The 24,598-nt window shown below is 42.9% G+C and overlaps 1 protein-coding gene and 1 long non-coding RNA gene across 6 annotated transcripts in view; both read right to left on the bottom strand.

Moving 5' to 3' along the window:
* Positions 1 to 24,598, bottom strand: part of LOC115645751 — a 952,243-nt gene that overhangs the window by 769,943 nt on the left and 157,702 nt on the right. The window lies entirely within an intron of this gene.
* Positions 1 to 24,598, bottom strand: part of MPP6 (membrane palmitoylated protein 6) — a 136,168-nt gene that overhangs the window by 82,547 nt on the left and 29,023 nt on the right. The window contains exon 1 of one of the 4 annotated variants that reach the window (XM_030550798.1): positions 22,927 to 22,992. The exons of the other annotated variants lie outside the window; for them this stretch is intronic. The gene's annotated coding sequence lies outside the window, so the exon portion shown is untranslated. Of the gene's footprint in view, positions 1 to 22,926; positions 22,993 to 24,598 lie in introns of those variants that run through there. 4 annotated transcript variants of the gene reach the window in all.

The raw sequence follows: 24,598 nt of genomic DNA, 5'->3' as shown, positions 1-24,598 counted from the left end.
TTTATTCCGGACGTTGCATTTCATCATCGACAACTGGTTCTCTTTCAGACCTTGGAAACCCATGCTCAGAACATCTACCTCATAGATAACAGGACTACCTTGACACTTAGGTTAAATCAAATCGCACATGGTCATGCATTTCAGACCCTCTTTACAGAAATGTCTCATAGCACTGCTCAGAAATTTATGATAGAGATTTTTTTAGATCACTTTGCTTTTTATATTGAAATTTAAAATGTGAATATTTAAAGCTTATACTTTAAATTTAGACAATTCAAGATGGTCTAAAAGCTACAATAAAAAAATTAGACAACATGTAGGCATTTCCTATTGTAAGGGGGCAACTGAAGTTGGGGAAAGTATGTCTGGGTCAGCGCAAGGTGTTTTTTAGATTGATATTTACTAATATGTGAAGTGAGGCTTTGAGATTCTTGAAACATTGTCAGTATGGTGGTGAATACAATGATGGACACTGATACAGGATCAATCAATCTGTTTGCAGAATCTTAAGTGACCCCCAAATAATCTTTTTAGAAGTGGTCATTTGCACTTGTGTTTCTTAAAGTTTTATTTATTTATTTATTTTAAAGCATAGAAATATCAGGAATGGACCTCTAGGAGCTTTCTGGAATTTTAATCATGAGCTCTAGCACCCTAAACAGGGGGGCAGGAGTGAACTTTTAACACAAGCTTCTTTTATCTGAAGTGTTAGCCACTGAAGCGGAATAGATGTTAAATTAAAAAAAATAGGTGTAATGCTTGTTTTCCAGACAATTCTTCCTTCCTTTTATTATGAGAAAACGGGATAAAAGATTATCACAAGCACAAGTGTTCCCCAAGTGTCTATATTTATCACAATATATACACAGTATAGAAAGCACCCTTTTTTTGTTTTAAAAATTTTGAAATTCAAGATACATATTGCTGGAGAGAGCTTTGAGGAAAGACAACATTACAGAAGGATTTGGAAGTCTGACAAATTATTTCCATCAGTTTACAGTCAACCTTAGCTAGACTGATGTCACAAACAATGTTAGACACTTTCCACTTCCTTGTATTGTCCCAAACGTAGTCAAAATGGAAGCCAGTGCCCTGCATTTTTATGCAGAGACTAATAATGGGATTTGGAAAACTGGGCATGACATTTCCAACTGTCAGTTTAAAAAAACCTCTCACTATCAACAACTGTGAAGGCATTCACTACCAAAGGATGGATTTAAATCAAATCCAAAGCCAAGTTTTAATTTCTCCTCTTGTTTAGGCTGTAAAAGTATTGAATATTTTATGTCAAGGCCTGATGTGTACACAGTTTTTGTAAGGGAATAACTTGTTTAGGAATGCGATTTTTACCAAAACATGTCCGTGTTACAACCCCTACTGTGGATGCAGTTATACTGGTCTAATTTATTTCCCTTTCTGTAGGGGACTAGCACCCTTATATCAATATAACTGTGGTGACAATGACTGGTAGGGGTGTTACTGGGCGAAGCTGTAATACATGGGTCTACCCATGAGTTTCAGTTGCAGGGCCCATGTGATTTAATTCCATGCGCAACAATGACTCTGCAGCTGTCAAATGCAAACAGGAAGTTGTCCGTACATTTGTCATGCATCTCTGATACTTGAAGTAATGTGAAACACTTCTGCAGATTGAAAACAAAACAATTTTCTAGGCAGTAAGTGAAAAATCTGTGAAGAGTACAAAACAGGATATTGACTCCATTTGCCAAAAAATACCAAATGGTTATCTGAAAAGGTTTGTTATGGGATTGCTCAAATACAGAAGTCCATGGTAATGACAATTACTGTAGAGGGAAATTAATGTTCACTAGCTAAAAGTTGTTGAAATGTGGAAGAAAAAAAAAAAAAAACACTTTCAGTGAACTGCAACTATGTTGTCAAAATGTTTTCAGTATTTTGCATCATGTCGTTTTCCAACATATGTGATCAGCAGTTCAAGTATGAGCCATTTCCCCCACACAGCAAAACACATGCAGAAATTTAAGTTGTTTACACTACCACGGTAAAATCGATCTAAGCCAGGGGTCGGCAACCTGCGGCACGGGTGCCAAAGATGGCACACAAGCTGATTTTTACTGGCACACTGCTGCCAGCTGGGGTTCTGGCAGCCAGCTCGTCTCAACCCGGTGCCTGCCTGGGTGAACAGAACCCCAGACCAGAACTGGGCTGAGCGGAGTACCAGACAGAACCTCAGATCAGCAGCAGCTCACCTGCTGCCGGCCAGCTCCTGCCAGCCAGGATCCTGGCCACTGGCCCCTGTTCAGCCCGCTGCCGGCCTGGGATACCGGCCACCAGCCCCACTCACCATGCTGCTGATATGGAGTTCCAGCCATCCGGTCCCCTGCCAGCCGGAGTCCAGGCCTCCGGCCTTGCTCAGCCCGCTGCCGGCCTAGGGTACCAGCAGCCAGCCCAGGACTCTGCTCCTGGCTTGGGCCCAGCACTCTGCAGCTGCCCCCAGTTTCTAAAAAATCTTGCATGTCTTGCACCCCCAGAAAGGGCTTCTCGCACCCCTGGTTAAAAACCACTGCACTAAAAACTGATAAGATCTGCATTTTAATTTAATTTTAAATGAAGCTTCTTAAACATTTTTAAAACCTTGTTTACTTTACATACAACAAATAGTTTAGTTATATAATATAGACTTATAGAGACCTTCTAATAATGTTAAAATGTATTACTAGCACACGAAACCTTAAATTACAGTGAATAAATGAAGATTCGGCACACCACTTCTGAAAGGCTGCCAACCCCTGATCTAAGCTATACTACTTCAGTTATGTTATTCACGTAACTGATGTCGGTGTAGCTAGATCCACTTACCACGGTGTCTACAGGAGATGCTCTCCCAGTGACTTACCTTATGCTTCTTGGGTAGGTGGAGTACAGAAAATTGACGCTCTCCCATTGATTTAGCACGTCTTCATCAGACCTATTAAGTCAATGCCGCTGCATCGATTGTAGCAGCACTGATTCAGCTTTGTAGTGAAGATGTGCCCTGAATTTCTTCCAATAGTACAGCAGTTCAACTGTAAGCCCAGTTTCCTACATTTCAAAAACCACACTTCTCCAGCGAAATACCATAGAACAGGACAGTACTAGATAAATTAAGGGTATGTCTACACTGCCCACGTTACAGCAGTCATGACAGCGCTGAGATATGGGCAGTGTAGACATGCTTTATTGCCAAGGTAGAGCTTCCGGCAATAAAAAAAACAACATCTCGAATGAGTGGTGATGCTAAAGTGCTGTCTATACTGGTGCTTTTCAGTGCTAAAACTTCTGTCACGCAGGGAGATGTTTTTTCACACTCCTGAACGATGAAAGTTTTAGGGCTGAAAATGGCAGTGTAGACACAGCCAAAAAGTCAGAGGTGGGCAAACTACGGGCGCAGGGCACATCCAGCCCATGGGACCCTCCTGCTCGGCCCTGAGCTTCTGGCCCGGGAGGTGGGGCTGTGAGCTCTTGCTGGGCAGTACAGCTGCAGAGCCACGGCCTGACCCAGTGCTCTGTGCTGCATGGTGGCGTGGCTGGCTCCAGCTGGATGGCACAGCTGCCTGTTCTGGTGCCCTGGGCATCACGGCTGTAGCGCCACCAGCCACCGGTGCTCCAGGCAGCACGGTAAGGGGGCCAGGAATGGGGGGGGGGGAGACTGGATAGAGCGCGGGGAGTTCAGGGTGGTGGTCAGGGAGCGGGGTATGGATAGGGGTTGGCGCAGTCAGAGGACAGGGGGGTTGAATGGGGGCAGGGATCCTGTGAGGGGTAGTCAGGAAGAAGGGAGGGTTGGATGGGGCGGTGGGGAGGCAGTTGGGGCAGGAGGCCTGGGGATTGTCAGAGTGGAGTGGATGAGACAGGGGTCCGTGGGGGCATCAGGGAACACGGGGGGGTTGGATGGGGCAGGGGCCGGCTCATGCCTGGCTGTTTTGAGAGGCATAGCCTTCCCTAATGGCCCCTCCATACAATTTTGGAAACCTGATGTTGCCCTCAGATCAAAAAGTTTGCCCGCCCCTGGCCTAAGTGCTCTGAGAGAAAACAAGGATGTTTCAACCATTAATTCCTATAGGCCTTTGCTGGTGCTAAAGGAGGTCTGTCTCATAATGGTTCAAATCTACTTTAGTCACTCTAATGCCCCCATATGCCACTCCAATCACCAACACAACAGGAGGAGCCACCTCATCTTACCCAAAAGGTGCCAGAAAAAAAGAGGAGCCAAAAGATGATTGGTAGTCAGCCCCAAAAGCCTAGCAAGAAACAAGGGTCTGCTTTCCCAGGGGAGGGGAAAGGGGGAAAAAAAAAAAAAAAAAAAAAAAAAAAAAAAGAGGATAGAAGAGAAAAAAAAACCTGTGAACAGCATAACAAGGAGCAACAACCAAAGATTCGAGACTGGTGGCTTTTTATATGAAAAAGTACTCCCTCTCCAGCAGATTCTCTTCTGCTTAATATAATAAGCATATTTGAAAGTTTACTATGCTTCATTGCAGGTTACAAAACTGCACCATTAGTATGTGTCACAGAACTGACATTGCAGCTCGAGTTCAGATGCATACAGACATTCTTGCCTTATCTTCCAAAAAATCACTGACGGAAATTTTAGTGTTATAAGCAAAGCCAACAAAAAGTTGCATTTGTTTCCCCATTATCTTTGGAATCTATTTTTTCCCCAGAAGATATCAGGAGGGGGGAGGAGGGGAAGAAAAGGGTGGCTGATCTTAATCCTTCAGCATTTGTGGGGAGAATGAATGGTGGTGGTGGTGGTGGTGGAAGTTCTTCTCTTTATATGAATCTCTTATTTTAGAAATTTGTAGGTTATCCCATTCATCACAGTATGTGACTGATTACCAAACATGGTAATTAAGATTTACATAAGGCCATATGAAGGGTCTCTGCACTTCACCTTGCCTAGGGCCTGTCTATACAAGATTAAAAAGATATTTTTAAATATGTTATCTCGCATGATCTTTTGATAAGCAAATTAGGGAAATATAGCCTGGACAAACCTATTATAAGGTGGATGCGTAACTGGTTGGAAAACTGTACTCAGTATAGTTATCAATGGTTCACAGTCAAGCTGGAAGGGCACAGCCAGTGGGATCTGCCAGGGATTTCTCCTGGGTCCTGTTCTATTCAATATCTTCATAAAGGATTTAGATAATGGCATAAAGAGTTCATTTAAAGTTTGCAGATGATACCAATCTGGAAAGGGTTGCAAGCACTTTGAAGGATAGAAATAGAATTCAAAATGGAGAAATGGTTTGAAATAAATAGGATGAAAGTCAGTATGGAGAAACGCAAACTAGTACAAGTAGGAAGGAGTAATCAACTGCACAAATATAAAATGGGAAATGACCGCCTAAGAAAAAGTAGTGCAGAAAAGGATCTGGGGGATATAGTGGATCACAAACTAAATGTGAGCTGACACAGTAATGCTCTTGCAACAAAAAAAAAACACAAAACAAAAATGATCATTCCAGAATGTATTAGCAAGAGTGCTGTAAGCAAAACAAGAGGCAAATCTTCCACTCTTCAGCACTGAGAAGGCCTCAAGTGTAGTACTGTGTCCAGTTCTGGGCATCACACTTTAGGAAAGATGTGAACAAACTGGAGAAGGTCCAGAGGAGAGCAGCAAAAATTATTGAAGGTCTAGAAAACATGACCTATGAGGAAAGATTGAAAAAAAAAAAAAAAACTATTTTGTTCAGTCTGGAGAAGGGAATAATCGGGGGAAAAACAACAACTTTTCAAGTATGTAAGAAGCTGTTATAAAACAGAAGGGTGATAAATCATTCTTCTATCCACAGAAGACAGGTCAAGAAGCAATGGGCTTAAGTTGCAACAAGGGAGATTTAAATCAGACATTGGGAAAAAGTTCTTTAATTGCAATGGTAGTTAAGCACTGGGTTGCTCTGTCACTGGAGGTTTTTAAGAACATTAGACATACACCTGTCAGGGATGGTCAACATTTCTCACATACCGCCACCAGGGGCTTTTTTGTGGCCACAGCCTCATGAGTGGTGATGAGGGATGGGGAGGCCACAAAGCCATAGCCTCTCCCTTGGGGCAGCCAGCAGAGGTTGGGCCTTACCCCCCTCTGGGGACACAAATGCTGGAGAAAGAGGCAACCAGTGAATTCCTCACCTTCCTGTGGGTGGTGAACAGCAGCTCCAAGCCCAGGCCTTCAAAATCCATCTTTACCCAAGGGATCCAGCCCTGGGCCTCATTCCAGGGCACAAGGCTCTGCCCCACAGCTGCACAGTGGCAAGCTCCAACCCCAACTGTCCTTGTCCCCTGCTGCCTCGCACAGCCCCCATCCATTCTTCCTATTGTCCCTGGCCCCATTGACTCCCTATTCACCTCCCCATCCAGGGCTTATTTTGTTTCCTGGCTAGCCAGGGCTGAGTAAGTTTGCAGTGAAAAGTGGTATATGTTTGTTAATAACACTTTTCACAGCAAACTTAGTAGTTAGCTGGGAGGCCGTGCAAAGTGGTATTAATATACAAGCATTACTTTTCACAGCAGCAGACTTACTAGCAGAAAGTCTTTAAAAAAAAGCAACTAAATCAGCAAAAGAAGCAACAAAAGACAAGAATGTACAAAGCACCTTACTTGTGTTTCAATTCTGCTTAGGTCCAGTAAAGAATAGACACAACTGTACATTATTTTTATTACTGCAAAAAAAAACCCTACAGATATCAATTACAATGATTTGGACATTTATAGGTGCATATTTGGGTTTTTCTAAAGTTAAATATTTTAGGAAAAATTGTCAGAAGCCATCAGCAAAAGTTGGTAGCCACACTCAGAGGCCACCAAAAAAAAAAAATTGTTGACCCCTAGATATTATTTAATCCTGCCCCAGTGCAGGAGACTGGATTAGATGACCTACCAAGGTCCTGTCCAATCCTATATTTCTTTGATTCTGCGATTTAAAAACCCTACAACAGATGGGACAAGTTGTATTTTAACATGTTAACAGTAGGTTCAAGTTAAGAGGACAGTGTCTCCTCTACACTTGGATTTAAAATAATCACACACACTTTATCTTAGTGCGTACAGTGTTCTAGGTACCACAATTTAGTCTGCCATTTTTGTTCTCTCATATTGGTACAATTCTTCATCTTCAACTGAGACAGCTTTTCCAGCCAAAATAAGACAACCCTCAACTATGTGCAGAAATAATGTGTGTTAAGATGAAGACAGAATTTTGCCCTAAGATTGTGACTGTCTTCCTCAGCAGGCAAGTCCTACTGAAGTCAATGGACTACTATACAGAATAAAGCAAAGATGATTTGAACCCCAGGTCGTTTAACATTCCTAAAATAATTCCTTGCGCAAGAGCCATCCTAGTAAATTCAGTGGAAACCTACTGAATAATCAGAGGCAAAACAATGCTTGGAATGTAAGTAGTGTGCAACTTTTGTGGCCTCATGCTAAAGCTAGAGTTCTGCAGTTGTATACAGCAAAATAGGATATTTGCACCTTTTCAGACTGATTACCAATATTTGTTTATTTTGTCATTGTTAAAAACTTTTCCTCCTTTGGTTATACAGTCCTACACAATTGTTAAAATAGTATCTGTCGGGTAAGCAATTTTTCATTTGAAAACTTTGATGAAAACTCCAAGAGAAGTTTCTTTCAAAAATCTGTTAAAAATACTGTTTTCCAACCATTTCTACCATCACTCCTGGCTTTCCTCAGATAAATTATGTTTTAGTGCCTTAGAACCAGGGCTGATTCGGAAAAGTTATCATACATGCACACAGAAGACTGAAAACTGGGTATCAAAGTTCAGACTTTATTTCAAATCAGTTCCATTAGCCAGAACAAAAGTAGAGTGTATAATTGAGTGATTTAAGCATGTGCTTAACTTTAAAGTCAATGGGATTACTAAAATGCTTAAAACTGGGCATGTGCTTAAGTGCTTTTCTGGATCTAGAACACAAGAAGGTTAACCTAAATTGTATTGAAGACTCAGACTGAGTTTGTATACAGCCTCTTGAATAGAGATGAGCTAATATGGCAAGAGCATGTACAGTACATTTGAATGAGATTTATGAAGTTTGCTTGAACTGTATCCATAACCCTTCTTATTCAGTTTTCATATGCAATTTGTGATCAAAACTTGTGAAAGTGTCAATCCCATTATTTCTATCCACCTAATACCATACATACTTTCCTACTCTGCTCTCTATTGATTTAATGTTCAAAAATATTCTGAAGTGTTGAAAACTGCCTGAAGCCACAACAGCTTTTCTATTGATTGCGATGTGGGAGGAGTTTGATTAGAAACAGTGGACGCAAGAAAACTACTGAAACCTGTAGGCAATTTCCAACACTAAAAGTGATCTGAAACACAGCTTTGATATGGAGATGAGAGGGAAAGAAAAAAAGTAGTGAGAGGCAGAGCTATCAGGACTGTAGCCTCAGTCACAAGTTAAATCTACTGACATTTACCAGTGAATTATCAAAGCTAGGCATCACAGGCCCTGGCATAATTTTAACACTGCTCACAGCTTGCATAAGAGTGGCTTTTTGGATATCATTTGAAAATAAAGTTGCATCAAAAAAAATTGAAGATTCAAACTGTTCCTTGCAATGTGTATGTCAAATGCAACACTTACTTTTTTTCCCCTCCATAAAATGAACATACACAAAGCTAGTCCTAAATGCTATAATACAGCATTTACTGAGTTCCCAGATCAAAAATACATTAAAGGTAAAAGCCTTACATGCATTTCAGTTGTCTAAAACACAAAGCATTACAAGCCACAGATATTTAGAATTAAGGTTAAATTTAAGGATATCCAACCAGGTTAAAATATGGAGATGCTTAGTTCAGACTCCCAAATGTTGACTGTATTGTGTCACTACAGGACATGTATGACTAGTGCACAGTAGTGTTTGTAGTCCTAGATACTATTAAACTGTTTAAAAAAAACAAAAACAAAAAAACAGATTTCTTCATCATTCCCACCTTCTCCTCACCCACGTCACTAGAGACCAGAGGATGAGAAGTGAATAGTTAAGGTTTTCCTTACATATACAAAATCCAAGTTAGCACTATTCCCTGGGAACTCTTTATATTTCATACATCAACACTGAACAAGAAACCCTAAGAGAACATAACCTTCAAGTTATTAGGAAAATTACATTATATGAAGCATCAGCCTTAATTTTTTCCTTTTACTTTGAGAGTCAGATTCATCTGTGGATTCTGACTGCTTTGCCATTTTGGGACAGCTTGAGCTTTCTGGCTCCTTTCCTTTCCGGTAACAATTCACTACCCTACTACATTCTATTTCTCCTACATTCATACAATTTCTCCTCTCACTTTCCCCTGAGCATACAGGTTTCCTGTCTGGTTCTCCTTGTTGACTAGCTCTGATGCAATGGATAGTCTTAAGACTTACTTAGTTTGAGACTGCATGGTTGTTGGTTTTTTTGGGGGGAGGGGGGGCGCATTTTTCATAATTAAGTTTTGTGAAACAGTCTGAAGAATATTTTTCTTCAGATACTTCCATGAAGAATGGTGTTTTTTCAATACCGTTGCCAGCTACCATCTTCAATGAAACCGAGGCCATAGTATCCTCAATTGAGCCAAGCAGCTAAAAAGTGACTGGAAGCCAGTGAAAGGATTTTAGCATGGACCGGATTTACTCATGACAGCCTACACCATGGAGTAGGGTGGGCAGCCACATTCTGTACCACCTGCCACTCTTATGCAAGCTGTGAGCAGTGTTAAAATTATGCCAGGGCTTGTGATGCCTAGCTTTGATAATTCACTGGTAAATGTCAGTATGGTCTTCACTTCCAGCTGGAAAAATGACCCTTATTGTATCTGAAGCTGAAAGTGACTAGTGCATTGATCACTGTGGCCCAGATCTCATCTGGAGGAACGAGTGAAATTTCCTAGCAAGTTGGAGGCAAGAGAGAACATATTTTAGTATCAATGCTACACAGTTATCCATGCTAGTGAGGAGTCAAATAGGGCAAATGTGCACACCAGAGGCTTCACACTATTTTAATGAAAGGGGTTGTATGCTTTCCAGTGAAAGAGGACAGTGTCTGCTAGTTTTTCATTTCAAGACCAAAGAAGTTTAAGGCCTTGGCTACACTGGCGCTTTACAGCACTGCAACTTTCTCGCTCAGGGATATGAAAAAAAACACACACCCCTGAGCACAGCAAGTTACTGCGTTGCAAAGCACCAGTGTAAACAGTGCCCCAGTGCTGGAAGCGCAGCTCCCAGCGCTGTAAACTAATCCTCATGGGGAGGTGGAGTACCTGCAGCGCTGGGAGAGCTCTCCCCCAGCGCTGGCACTGCAACCATACTCACACTTCAAAGCGCTGCTGCGGGAGCGCTCCCGCGGCAGCGCTTTGGAGTTTTGAGTGTAGCCAAGCCCTAAAACAGGGAAGGATTTCTTAAATGACCAATTATTAATTAGCTGCAACTCAAAATTAAAGGATTTAGATGCAAGTTCCCACAAAATTCATTCTGTACTCAAAGTTTGTAATTTTGGGAGGATATGCTATATTCTTCATATGTAAGAGTGGCTGCAATCTCGCTTCAGGTGAAAACTCAACCTTAAGCTACAAACAGACCTGTTTCCACATGATAGTAGAATTCTAAGATGTTAGACTAAATAGACTTGTTTGAAACACAGTTGAAAAGATATTCCTAAATGCCATAAAAGTTGACCTCTGAGTTGTGTGACCCAGACAAAAGTCTGACTCTCTCTTAATATTGGTGATAAAATTAACTTCTGAATGTCAATTTTTAGAGCTCTTATTCCTTATTCATCCGAGAGTTCTGTACTTTATGGATTCTTCATATTCTGGTTGTTATGGCAGCAGACTATACATTAATGTCTTATGATTACACAGCACTGGCACATTGCAAGGGACAAGAACGAAGTCCAAGGTATATGACAACTCAAAGAGCTTTAATTGTAAGAAAGTAATGCACAATGAGTGCATTATGACAAAGAAATATTAAAGACACCCATTAACAAAGTCTTTATTCTCACAGCTGTTTATCGTAACTGATTGCCAGGTCAAGCTCTAGCTATTCAATTTTCAAATGAAGTTTTTTCATTCTGATCTGTTTACCATACTGAAACACCTAAAACTAAATACGCAAGTACTGTTGCTACTTACAATTCTAGATTTCTTAATCACTGCTGTTCAGAGGGAATAGTAGGATGGATTTTGTATTGTTTCAGATTTATTAAAAACAAATATGAAACTAAATATAGGAGTTGTGCCCAACTTGCTGTTCTGTGTATCAGTTTAGGGGGCCAAAGGTAAATCTTCAATATTAAGAAGCTTGCAATAACTACGAAGTATGATATAATGAGACATTCATGTACTAAGAGACAATCTTAATATTTTGCATTTAAAGAGAACAAAAGGATAGTTACGTATTACATACAATTAGCAATTTCCATAAATGCTACGGCTGGAAATGCAGGCCCTCTAAGCCAATAACTGGAATATTTTAAACAAGAGATTGTGCAGAAAGAGGGTCCCAATGAAGGTCTAGCAATGACAAGCTGCTGCCAACAGCCACTTCATGACATGGAGTAGTAAGAAGGCCTTAAGTCTTATTTTCAAAATTGCTGCAGTCACAAGATCCCTTAACTGACTGGAGTTGCATGTACTTTTTTGAGAGATAACTTCTAGTGAACGTCTAGAGCCTTAGGCCAAGACTGGCATTCACAGTTTTAGAAACTTTGGCAAATACCCAGTCAATGCCTTAAGTTCTGAGTACTGATCTTAGAATTCTCACTACATTCTCTTTTGCAGAGTGATTTTTAAAGCTCAGATGAGTGGGAGATGAAGTTTTCGGAGTGAGACGTCACAAAGGAATAACCTGAATTTACGAGCAATGTAAGCTACAAATCTAGGTGGGATGCTCAGAAGGTCCTTCATCGGCAAGAGGGAAAAAAAATTGTGCAGTTACAAGTGTCTATACCATCACTTCTGGAGCACAGAGTTTTACAGTGCAGCAACCCTACAACCACTAGTATCTTCAAAAAAAAAAAACCAACCTTAGTAGGGTGGTTCAGCAAGAACAAGCGAGACTAAAACATGCAAGTACAGCTTCATCATACTCCTGTAATGACTTCTCAAGGAACTGGATCTTGGTCAAGAAAATAGGTAAGTCTCCAGTCAACCCTTGGCCTAAGACTGCCAGATGATGAGCAAACTATGCCTGTATTTGAGATCAGAACTATATAAGCCATCAACACCTGTAACCACAAAAAGCTTGTAGAAATAGGAATCACTTCTCCACACAGAATAGGAGAGGAGAGGCTGATTTATTTTTCTATGGGATAGGGCTGACTGTGCTCTTCCTGTCAGTCTGAATGTCACCTCTTCTACACTACAGAGCTAGGTCGATGCAAGGCAGCTTACATTGACCTAACTCTGTAAGCATCTAATATAAAACGTCGTTCCTGCCAATGTAGCTTGCCCATTACGCTGACTTAACCCCACCTCTGAGAGAGGCGTAGCTGTTAGGTCAATGTAGTTAGGGTGATGCAGTGTCAGTCTATATTGACACTGAGTTACTTACATTAACTTCAGTGGCCTCCAGGAGGTGTCCCACAATGGACCATCATGACCGCTTTGGTCATGATTTTCAACTCCACTGCCTAGTGACTAAGTACACAGCCCTCCCCTTTTAAAGCCCTGCAAATTTTAAATTCATGTCCTGTTTGCTCAGTGTGGACAGCTCACCTAGCAACTGCCCAGCTGACCATGCCTGCTCCATGCTGCAGATGCGCTCCTGCTTGGAATAAACAGAAGGTGGTGGATCTGTGAGGAGAAGAGGCTGTGCAGGCACAGCTCTGATCCAGCCGCAGAAGTGTCAATATCTACGATCGGATTACTTGGGGTATGGAGGAGAAAGGCTACAGGAGGGACCCACAGCAGTCTCTCATGAAAGCTAAGGAGCTTGCGGCAGGTGTACCAGAAGACAAGGGAAACTAGCAGTTGCTCTGGCATGGAGCCAGATACATGATGCTTTTACAAAGAGCTACATGCCATCCACAGCAGAGATCCCACCACACCCACAACAGCCCCATAGATACTTCAGAGGAGTTGAAGTCACAGGCCTCCTGAGTGAACAATGAGGAGGTGGTGTTAGATGAGGAGTAGTATGAGGGACAGGCAACAAGAGAATCCAGTGGCACAGTGAGCCAGGACCTGGTTTTGACTCCAGAGCAGACAAGCCAATCCTTGCAGTCCAGCACAGGCAAGCTTGATGCAGGGGAAGGAACCTCTGGTAAGTATGAAGTTTTGATATTGCAAGGACATATCTTGTTCATTCATTCATTCACTCTTTTTTAATCAATCATTCTAGAAGACGTAATGAAATAACCAATAGAGGTAGAGTCACTATCTGCTTCTCATTCCCCTGTAGTTAGGCAGAGGAAGCCCTTCAAAACAGGTTATGTGCACTGGGATGTCCATAAATCCTCCATAGAGATTGCGAGGAAACATTCCTGGAGGTAGTCTGCAATCCTCTTACAAAAAGATTTCTGGGGAGGGCTGCCTTATTTTTTTTTCCTGCCACAGTAAGACACTCTCCCATGCCATTCAGCAGTTACCACTGGAGCACACTGGCTAGCTGTGTACGAACCCAGTATGCAGCTGGACACGTGCAGGAGCGGTTCCCTTTCAGTCTCCATTACCCTCAGGATTGAGATGTCAGCTAAAATCACCACCACCACCTGTTGAAAACAGGGCCATTATTCGGTTCAATTGTCCAATCCACATATCCTCATGCCCATGACCTATCCCACCTCTTACTGAACCAACTCATCCCCTCCCCGCCAGGCGGTACTCACTGTGGTTGGGACTGACACCATGCTCTATGAATCCCAAGGAGAAATGACTATGTAATACTTGTAACTTGTGTGGATCAAGGGGAGTGAGTTCAGTATACCAAGTTTCCATTTATCTTGTAAATGCACTCACAATAGTATCTCTATCCATTGTATCTTTTACAGCTGGAAACATGGCCTCGAGGGTCTCTCCATCCATACCGGTTGGGCAGCTCAACCGATACGGAGAAGGAAGAGGACGCAGGATGACATGTTCCAAGATACCCTGCAAGCCTCTGGTATTCTGAATACTTAGTCTATTTATAGAAACATAGTTCATCTTTATTAATTCACAGCATATGCTGGCTGGGGCTGACGTCTTTCACCGATAATAGCAATAGGCACATTTGCAATGTTACAGTATTACACACAGCATTCATTACAAGGTTCATACCAGGAGCAAAAAACAAAAAGACAAAAAACCACAATGCCAGACAGAGCACACTACAGAAACACGCTCAGTATTTAAAATGGTCTTTCAAAGCCTCCCTGAACATTACAGCTCCTCACTGAGCAATTCTCATAGCCCTGGTATCTGGCTGTTCAAAATCAGCTGACAGCCATTCCACCTGCACCCTGGAAAAAAACTTCCCCGTTTGCTTCACAGATATTATGAAGCATGCAGCAGACAGCTATAAACATTGGGATATTTTTTTCCACTGAGGTCTAATCTCATGAGTAGACAGCACCAGCAGCCTTACAAACAGCCAAAGCCACATACAACTATCACTTGCTGAGCCTGTGACTGAAACACTCCTTTGCCGTCGAGATGGCTGGTGTACAGCTTCATGAGCCACAGAGTAAGGGGTAGGCTGGGTCCCCCAGGATCACCGTGGGCATTTCAACATCCCCCCGGTGGTAATCCTCTGGCCTCGAAAAAAAGAGTCCCTGCTTCCAGAACCGGCCTGTGTTCTTAAAGATTAATGCATCATGAACCTTCCCTGGCCATCCCACACTGATGTCGGTAAAATGTCCATGGTGATCCACCAGTGCTTGCAATACCATAGAAAAGTAGCTCTTTTCATTGACGTACTCTGTGGCAAGGTGGTCTGATACAAAAGTAGAGATGTTGTGCCATCTATTGCCCCATGACAGTTTAGGAATCCCACTGCTGCAAAACCATCTACTATGTCCTGCACATTGACCAGAGTCACAGCCCTTTGTAGCAGGAAGCAATTAACAGCCCTGCACACTTGCATCACAGCAACCTCCATGAAGATTTCCCAACTCCAAATTGACTTCTGACTGATTGGTAGCAACCCAGTGTTGCAAGCTTCCACACTGCAATTGCCACTCATTTCTCCACTGTCAGCACAGCTTTCATTTTGGTGTTGCTGCACTTTAGGTGCTGGGGCGAGCTCTGCACACACACTTTTCAGGAAGGTGGCTTTGTGCATCCAAAAGTTCTGCTGACACTGCTCATCATCCCACCAGTCCGTGCTAGTTTCTTGGGCCCAAAACTGGTACTTCACCATCTGCAGCTGCTCCGTGAATGCCAACAATTGCCTTGAGCGGTTTCTTTCTATGTCCCACAGCAAGCTAGCTCCAAGGAATCGTCATGTTCCTCACAGCTCCACAAATATTGCAGGATCAGGAGTACTGTGCTTGCAACGCTCATCATCATAGTGCAGAATTGTACAGGATACATATTTCTCACACAGATGGCACACGTGCAGGTTTGTGGGGCTTTTGAAAAGCAGCATGAAACATGAGATGCAGATAAAATTATGGAATGGAGAAAAGTACATTATGGGACATTGAAGCCATGTTCCCAGTCACTCCTGCACAACTTGTTTGACCCTATAATATTCCAAACCCTTACCAAAACACCTTGCACTAGATGGTGGCAAGTTACACAGTGGGATAGCTACCCATAGCGCACTGCTTTCTGCATCGATGCACACTGCCTACACAAAGAGCATAATGGTCATGTGCAAAAGCTATTTAATTACTGTAGTGGCTGTACATCGATGTAACTTCAGTTGACTTCATTTTGTAGTCTAGACTTGCCCAGTATGTTAGCCAGAGGAGGAACAGTGCTTTAAGAATGAATAACTATGTTTGACCCAATTAATGGTGTGCTTTTTTGGTACCTATTACCTGGATTAAATCTGAACCTGAACGATTCACCTTCTTCCCCTGAACATGCACCCTCACCCCTTAGGGCTGGGCATTTAACTGGTCCAAAAATAATTGGTCAATGTGTGTCAAACATTGGTTAAAAAAAGCCAGATATACGACACTAATTTTTAGAAAAAGTAACGAGAAATCTTAAATAGATATTTACGCCTAATTACAAAAATCATGTTAGTTCACTGAGTTACTTTAATTACAAAAAATGCTAAATGCAATGAAATGGAGTTCTAAAAAAGCATCGTGTCTTTTCACTGGTCACGCTGCAATGCCACAGAAGCTGCATCAGTACAAATGGGCTGCTGCAGCCCTGTACATATAAACATGCCCTTAAATGGACCAACTTCTGTTGGAGAGAGAAGAATCTGAGCTACTCAGAGTGCTTCCTCAGGTCTGGGAGATGTACTCCGACTGCCCCAGCTAAATGCAAAGGTCGAAAAGATAGTTTAGCATAAGTAATTAACACATTCTAAGGGACCACTGTAACATTCTGTACCTTGTGGGAACACCCTACACCTCCATGCTCATCATCATAAAATAATCGTGTGGCATCTAATGCAAAGTTTGTCATGTCAAGTGTCTTCGGATGCTCATGTTGCACTGAGCACTGTTACAGTAAACATTGTTATAGGTTGTAATTCCATGTATATAGTTGTGAGGCTCAGAATGTGTCCTCCTGGCTTAAAGTAAGCCCAAGCAAAAACTCCCCAAGAGCAGAGGGGCAGTTCACACCCATCAGGACATGCCTGGGCCAAACCCAGCCCAGCCTCACGGGAACAAAAGGACACTGGCCTAGGCAACAACAAAGGAGCTATTGGACTCAAGTGCGTCACCCCCTCTTCCTTTGGTCAGTATGGGACTGCAATGAGGTAATGCTCACCTGACTCTGAAGGGAGTGGGGGGCAAAGCCACAAGGCAAGAAAGAACATAATAAAAGGGAGAGAGACATTTGCCATGCTCTTCCTCTTCTATCTCCATCTACAGACACCACCACCAAGCAACTGAAGCGCTGATAAGAGAGGAGAGCCTGGCTGAAGGGCAACCAGACAGCCTGCGGTAAGAGGCATCTAAGTTCGTAAAAACAAGGAGTCCTTGTAGTACCTTAGAGACTGACAAATTTATTTGGGCATATGCTTTCGTGGGCATTAAGATCAGCTTAGAATGCGTTTTGCTTTTGTTTCATTTGACCAAATCCAACTTCTTCTGCTTTGACTTGTAATCACTTAAAATCTTTTATCATTAATAAATTTGTTTGTTTATTCTACCTGAAGCAGTGCATTTGGTTTGAAGTGTGTCAGAGACTCCCCCTGGGATAACAAGCCTGGTGCATGTCAATTTCTTTGTTAAACTGACAAACTCATGTAAACTTGCAGTATCCAGCAGGCACAACTGGACACTGCAAGACAGATGTTCCTAGGGTTGTGTCTGGAACCGGAGATATTGGCTAGTGTTATTCAGTTGCACAATCCAAGGAGCAGTTTACATGCCAGAGGCTGTGTGTGAACAGCCCAGGAGTGGGGGTTCTCACAGCAGAGCAAGGTAAGGCTGGCTCCCAGAGAGTCAAGGAGTGGAGTGACCTGGCAGATCACTGGTCCAGGTAACACCAAGAGAATGTCACAACCACTCAAGGTGAAATGGCCCATTAACACTCCTGTAGTCAAGGTACAAAAAAAATTCCCCAGAACAACTATGTGGTCAAATGAACTCCAACAGAAAAAACACATCACCACTTGTGTGTGAACATTTCAGAAAGTGATCACTCTATATCTGATCTATCAGTCTTTATCCTGAAAGAAAAAACTTGCATGAACTCTTTCAAAAGATGAGCCTGGGAACTTAAATTCATAACTTTGTATTAAAACCATGATTTTTTAATGTCTAGCATATACTGGATTTTGTTTTGATACAACAATCTGTAAATTACTATTCCTCCCCCCCCTTTTGACCTATGACTACAGGAGTATGTGGCACTCTGTACCTCAAAGCAGCACCCTGGAACCCCCATATTCACCTCTGTCATATAATTATATGTTTTGTACAAAGTATGCCTTGTGAGGTCTCATTTAAGCATCTTGATCAGTTGAATACTAATGTCCGGTTGGACTGTATGTGCTATCATTGTACATGTGTTACTGAAATATGTTGTGAGGTTGGGAACATCCGTAACCAGCTTTTCAGGTACGACGGAGTAGCCAGACACGCTGATGGCCATTAAAGGGAATCTATTTTCCCAACAGCTATCCCAGAAGACTTCTCAGAGAGAGCACATAGACAATGGAGAATGATTGACCAATGGGGGTGAACCTCCCTGTCAAAGTATACATCTTTCCAGCAAGCTGGAAGAAAACTACAAAGAATGGAAGTGATGTCATGACTGGGCCTCAATTCCCCAACAACTCAACACCTGGAAGCACATCTGAAAGGCAAAGATTTTGAACTGGGGCAGGGTGGTTCCAGGCTGGAGGAGAGTCCCAGCCTGTGTATTGAACTATACCATCTGCCAGGGTGAGACACTGCTTGAGTCAAATCCAATATAGTTTATAGAACTCGGACTACAAATCTATTTTATTTCTTAGGTAACCAATTTGGATCTCTACTCTTACTACTCATAATCACTTAAAATCTATCTTCCTGTACTTAATATTTTTTATTTTTTACCTGAAAGCGTGCGCTTTGGCTGAAGTGTTTGGGCAATCTCAGCTCAGTTTGCAAAGGCTAGTGTTTGTCCTCTTCACAACATGAGAGGGGCAAAGTGGGTAATGAACTTGCCCTGGTCAGAAGCCTGACCAGTGTAAGACAGTACAGTCCTGGAGTTCAAATCTGGGGAGCTGGAGGGAACTGGCTAGAGCAGAGGTGGACAAACTTTTTGGCTCAAGGGCCACATCTGGAAATGGAAATTGTATGGTGGGCCATCAATGTTCATGAAACTGGGGGTTGGTGCGGGAAGGGGTGAGAGCTCTGAGTGGGACCCGAAATGAGGAGTTCAGGGTGCAGGAGGGGGCTTCAGGTTGGGGCAAGGGTTTGGAGTGTGGGTAGCAGTGGCAGGGGGGGGAATGAGGGTTCCAGCAGGGGTGCAGGAGGATAGAACTGAGGGGTTCAGAGGGGGATCATGACAGGGGAAAGGGGTTGAGGCACAGGAGGCGGCCAAGGGTGCAGGCTCTTGGTGGCACTTACCTCAAGCAGCTCCCAAAAAACAGCAGCACGTCCCCCGTCTGGCTCCTACGTGGAGGAGTGGCCACGCAGCTCACCGTGCTGCCCTGTTTGCTGGCCAATGGGAGCTGCAGAGGCGGCGATTGGGGTGGCGGCAGCCCCTATGCGCAGGAGGCGGAGGGAGGGGGACGTACTGCTGCTTCCAGGAGCCACACGCAGCAAGCCCCGAACCCTACTCCAAGGCAGGAGCAGGAGGGCCAGATGTGGTCCCTGGGCCATGATTTCCCCACCCCGGGCTAGAATTTCTCTAGTGTTAGCTCCCAGCCACTTATGAACCAAGCTCCCTATAAGCTGCATGGCAGCACAGCAGTCTATTTAGCACTACGCAGGCGCCCAGGGAACCTGCCCAGCCGGGACCTGCCATGGGCAGGGGAGGGCTGCCCCTTCCTCAGTCCCAACCCAGCTCCGGACATGCTGCGGCCGGAGGAAGGGGCGTCCCTCCCTGGCCCCAACCTGCTGCAGCCAGAGAGAGAGAGGGGTGCCCATAGAAGGCAACTTCCCCTCTAGTTGGGGGGTGCTTCATTCCCCCCCCTCCACAGGGCCAACCACCCTCTCCCAAGTGCACCCCGTCCCTGCTCCTACCCCTCCTTCCCGAAGCTTCCTATATGCTGCAGAACAACTGTTCACAGTGGGCAGGAGTTGGTCAGTGGGGCAAGTGAGAGGTGCTGAGGTTAGGGGAAGCTTGGCTGCCAGTACAGCACCCACTAATTTTTCTCTGAGAGTGCTCCAGCCCTGAAGACACTGACTCTCTGGGTGCTATGGGGGCACCCCTCCCCAGGCCCCAACTCAGCGCTGGACCTGCCATGGCTGGAGCAGTACCACCGCCAAGCCCCCCTCCCACAACATGCACTCCAACCCTCTGCCCCAGCTCTGAGCCCCCCTACACATTCTGAACCCCTCAGCCCCACACCCACATGAATTTTGTTGTGTGCACCAATATGAAAGTGATGTGTCACATCATCTCCATATTGGTGCACATAAAATTCATCCCACACATGTGGGAAAAATTTGAGGGAACAGTGGCTGGGAGAATCATTTTTATTTAGCTGTGGTACTGAGTACCTCTCTCAGACCTGAGAAAGGGCTCTGGGTAGCTTGAAAGCATGGCTCTTGCACCAACAGAAGCTGGTCCAATAAAAAGGTATTACCTCATCCACCCTGTCACTAATATCCTGGGAGCAACATAGCTACACCACCACTTAATAATGGAACATTTTATAGTTCTGCATATTCTGAATGGCTTGAGCTATAGGTTCAAATAGTTAAGAGTTCTGCCTCCAAAAGACAGTCATCAAGAATGTCAATGCTGATTACATAGGGGCAACAACTGGCAGCCCCTTCCTCAACAGCAGCTGCCTGAAGAGCTTTCTTGCATATCTGAAGATCTTTGGAGACATTTAATAGAAGATGCTTATCATATATGACAAGGCTCTCAGTGCGGATGAAATTGGCACTAAAAATGGCTGCAAGTAACTGTTTTTGAAAAAATCTTGTCCAGATCTCCAACTTGTGGCAAAAAGTGAAAAGCACTGGCAACTTTCTCATCACAGCACCAGTGAAAACCGTCATATAGGCAGCACATCCAAAAAAGGTGTGGATACTCCTTTATCAAAGCCCGAGCAGCTTTTATATTAGCCACGTTATTGGTCACTACCAAAATAGCCTTCATGGACCCAGTCCATTGACTATATTTTTAAACTGGTCACCAATATATTGGGCTGTGTGATGCTCAGCCGTCCAAAGGAATGAATTACTGGTTGTGGAGTTGCTATTAAGTTGATGACACACTCACTGTGAATATTGCTCTATCCATCAGACACTGGGAGAGATGTGAGGAGTCTGTGCAAAAACATCAACTCTTTTTCACGTTGTCTGCTTTGGCATTCAGAAGACTTCCTGCAAGCTGTTTCCTCGGTACTTTGTAAATTGGAGGCAATTTATGAAAAAAATACTAGCCTATAATGATTAAACTGTATGAAATGGTGTATTGCTGGCATAAATAATTAAATACATCTAGCATCAAGTTCTATGACCATAAAAATGGACATTCAATCCAAAAACCTCTTAACACTAATTTGATGAACTTCTGAAGACTTTCCAGAAGTAGGAGTTTCGATGTTGAGACAGATGGAGTAGCAAAGCTTTTCAGAAAATAAAGAAATAGAATTAGCTTCACTCTCATCACTTCCTTCATCAAAATGCTTCATGCTCTGTGGTGATGCTGCCAAAGATGAAGGATAATGCACAGGAAAAAAAAATTCTGATGAAGACCAGTTTTCCTGCTGTTTGACAGCAGCTGGACATATCTGAAGACTAACAAGTGTTTCTCCATTCTACCTACATATATCACACTCCCAGAAGGAGAACCTGCACTTAGCTTTAACAGTTTTTCCACATTCATCTCTAATAAAAGGTTTCATACAAATGATTTTGGCTTTCCCTGACTCTGCATACTTTGTCGTCATGTCACTTATTACTGTTGCACTTTCTGGAATGCTCTATAAATTATGAAATATTTTATTTCAACTAACCAGTAGCCATTCATATAACTACTATGTTCCAAAAGATGCCAGTCACTCAATCAAAAGCTGCACCCTCCCTCCCAGGACCCTGGAAGGGGTGTAGAGGAGGCAGCTCTTCCTCCCAGAAGCTAACACAATGGACTCAAGCAGCTGCACAACATGAGGAAGAGGAACAGAGTAGGAAGGGAGGGACCTCTGAGATGTGTTTAATGAAGGGTGAGAGACATCACAACTTTTCATATTGTCTGCAGATTTGGCTTGGGATAAATAGGTATGCAAAATGGGGGGACATTAAGGAGACTGTTAAACCTCATTCCTTCCTCCCCTCTTATCTACATAGGCATTTATTACATGGTATTTGTTTTGTTGAGGGTGAGGGAGGTTTTGAAGGGGATTTATAACTATGAACTTTTGTTTTTTAAGGAAAAGGTTTAATGGCTGTGCATCTTTTCTCTGCGTTGAAAGAGGAAATTGAAAATCTGAACCCTCATCTCTTCCCCCGCCTAGTCCCTTCTGAATTAAGTTCTGTATGTTTCTCTAGTCCATTTAAACTGTAAGCGGTTTGAGGCAGGGATCATTCCTTTAACTTGTTTAATGTACTTTATGAACTACCACATATCTTGATGGCCTGGTATACAAATAAAAATATACATACAATATTTCTGCTAGAAGATTTTAGCCAACTTTAAGTTAGTTCACCCTCTTCCCCCACAACAGGCGGCATGTAGTAAAGTATGTGATCAAGACAAATATTTAAGCAGGCTTGCTAACAGATGGTCCCATGATGCAACTCGAGGTAAACTGTTGCCTACATCAGAACATTCCTGCTGGAAAATTTAACCATGGAAGTCCAACAACAGGTCATTTGACCAGTTTGTCAAGTCTACACTTGATCATCCCCAGCTGGGACCTGTCATAGTGATCACTCTGCCTGGTTCACAGATAGAGAATTACTTTCTTTCCTCCTAAAGTCAGATTTTCTGAATCCACCTGTTGAAGGAGCAGAGACAAGACAATGGGACCTTGACCTCTGCCAATACATATGAGAGGGCAAGTTGTGGAGAGGATTACATGATAGATATGAACTCTGGCTGACTGAAACATCAGCCCATATGACAACTATTCCCAATAGGCTCTGCATATATTTTGTTTGTGGTACCATTTGTCTTTCCTTATAGCAGCCTTCATCTTCCATTAACATTCTTTTGAGATAAGACCTTGTACCAGATAGTATTCCAGATCTATGACAAACACAGAAAAAAGCATGTGAGCAAACAAAGTAAACATTGAACCCAAGATGCTCCAGGCAGTCTATCACTATTTTTCCGCTATTACTCTATGCAGTGCACTGATCCACATAATTGTCCAAGACAAAATATGAATACAATTATGATCCTGGAAGCCACCTTGAAGGAGAACTTGCTGGATGAATCAGTAATAAATGGAGTTGGAAAAGGATGCCATCCATATGTGGAGTTATGGAATTGTCTGTGTGATGGTGAAATGGGACTATGAAAACAAGCCTGGTTTCTGAAACTTGTTCCTACAAAGCTATGTCCAATCTGTTCCCAATTCAGAAGCTAGAAATTGGATGAGGACAGCTCTTGATGGGGAAACAGATGTTATTACTCCAATCTGGAGCAGATTATTATTTCCTACAAATCCTGGCATGATAGGGTGCTCATGACAAGGATTGGGACAAGTGTGCTATGCAAGAATTGCAGGCTCCACAAACTAGACCTCTGGACAATGGATATCATACTTGAAACACGGGGGTCATGCAGAAGAGAAAAATGAGTACAGGGCATTGAGAGGAGCACCAAATCAGTAGGTACAAGCAGTTTCAAGCACTGACACAGGCACCAAACTCTAGAGCTTCCAGAACTTGTGGAACAAGAGTGCCTAGACACCGCCATCAGTGAAGCATAAACATTACTGGCACCCAAACACCAAAACTAATGAAAATGCCATAGAATTTTTTAGATCACCACAAGGGCTGGGAGCACTTCAATGTTTTGTTTTGGGTTTTTCTTCACTTAAGTATGTCTACTGCCCAAACCAAAGGTCTCAAACTTAGTGTTATTAGAATCCCAAAAAGAAAGGATAGCCCATGTTAGGATCAAATGAAGAACTGGAACAATGGTCAATATGGTCCAGCAAGAAGCTTCTGTGCCACTTTTGCACAAGGAAGAACTGGCTATTTCTACACTGAAGGGGGTAATTAATCATGGTCAGTAGGTGAGTTTGATTTGCGCTCTATTCTACTTACTACTTCTATCTACAAGTTGTCCTTATTTATTTTATTTAAATTTTTAAGACACCTTAAAGGCAAGAGGAGTTCCACCAAAGGAGTCAAGACCCAGGAATATGAATCCTACAGAGACAGCATCTTTCGATAAGCAGGAATTTTACACTCCCTATTGGCCTTCAACAGCCAAGGGTAAGACAGATATACTCGCTATAATCCATAGATTTATCTCCCTCTACCATCTATAAGGGTGGAGTCAACCAAAATTAAGGCCTCCACCTTTAAATCACAGTTTAATTGCATTAGCCACTGACCTTGCATTTAACAAGCAAAGCTCAACATCCATTAACATACTGTACTCTTGAAATGAAACCCTGGAAGATGCCAACAGAACTGAAACTAAAAACCCTTGGCCTAGACTTCATTTCTTCATCTTCTGTCTGCCTTGTCATGCCTTTGCTCAACATTACAGTAATCAAGGGGACCAAACTGTATAAATCAGAAAAACAGGGATGGACAAGACCTCAAGAGGTCGTGTCCAGCCCCTACGTTGGGGTAGGATGAAGTATACCTACACAATCTG

The sequence above is a fragment of the Gopherus evgoodei genome, chromosome 2 (assembly GCF_007399415.2).
Source record: "Gopherus evgoodei ecotype Sinaloan lineage chromosome 2, rGopEvg1_v1.p, whole genome shotgun sequence".
Lineage (NCBI taxonomy): Eukaryota > Metazoa > Chordata > Testudines > Testudinidae > Gopherus > Gopherus evgoodei.
Note: the sequence above shows the minus strand (reverse complement) of the source record. Positions and strands in the feature narration are given on the sequence as shown.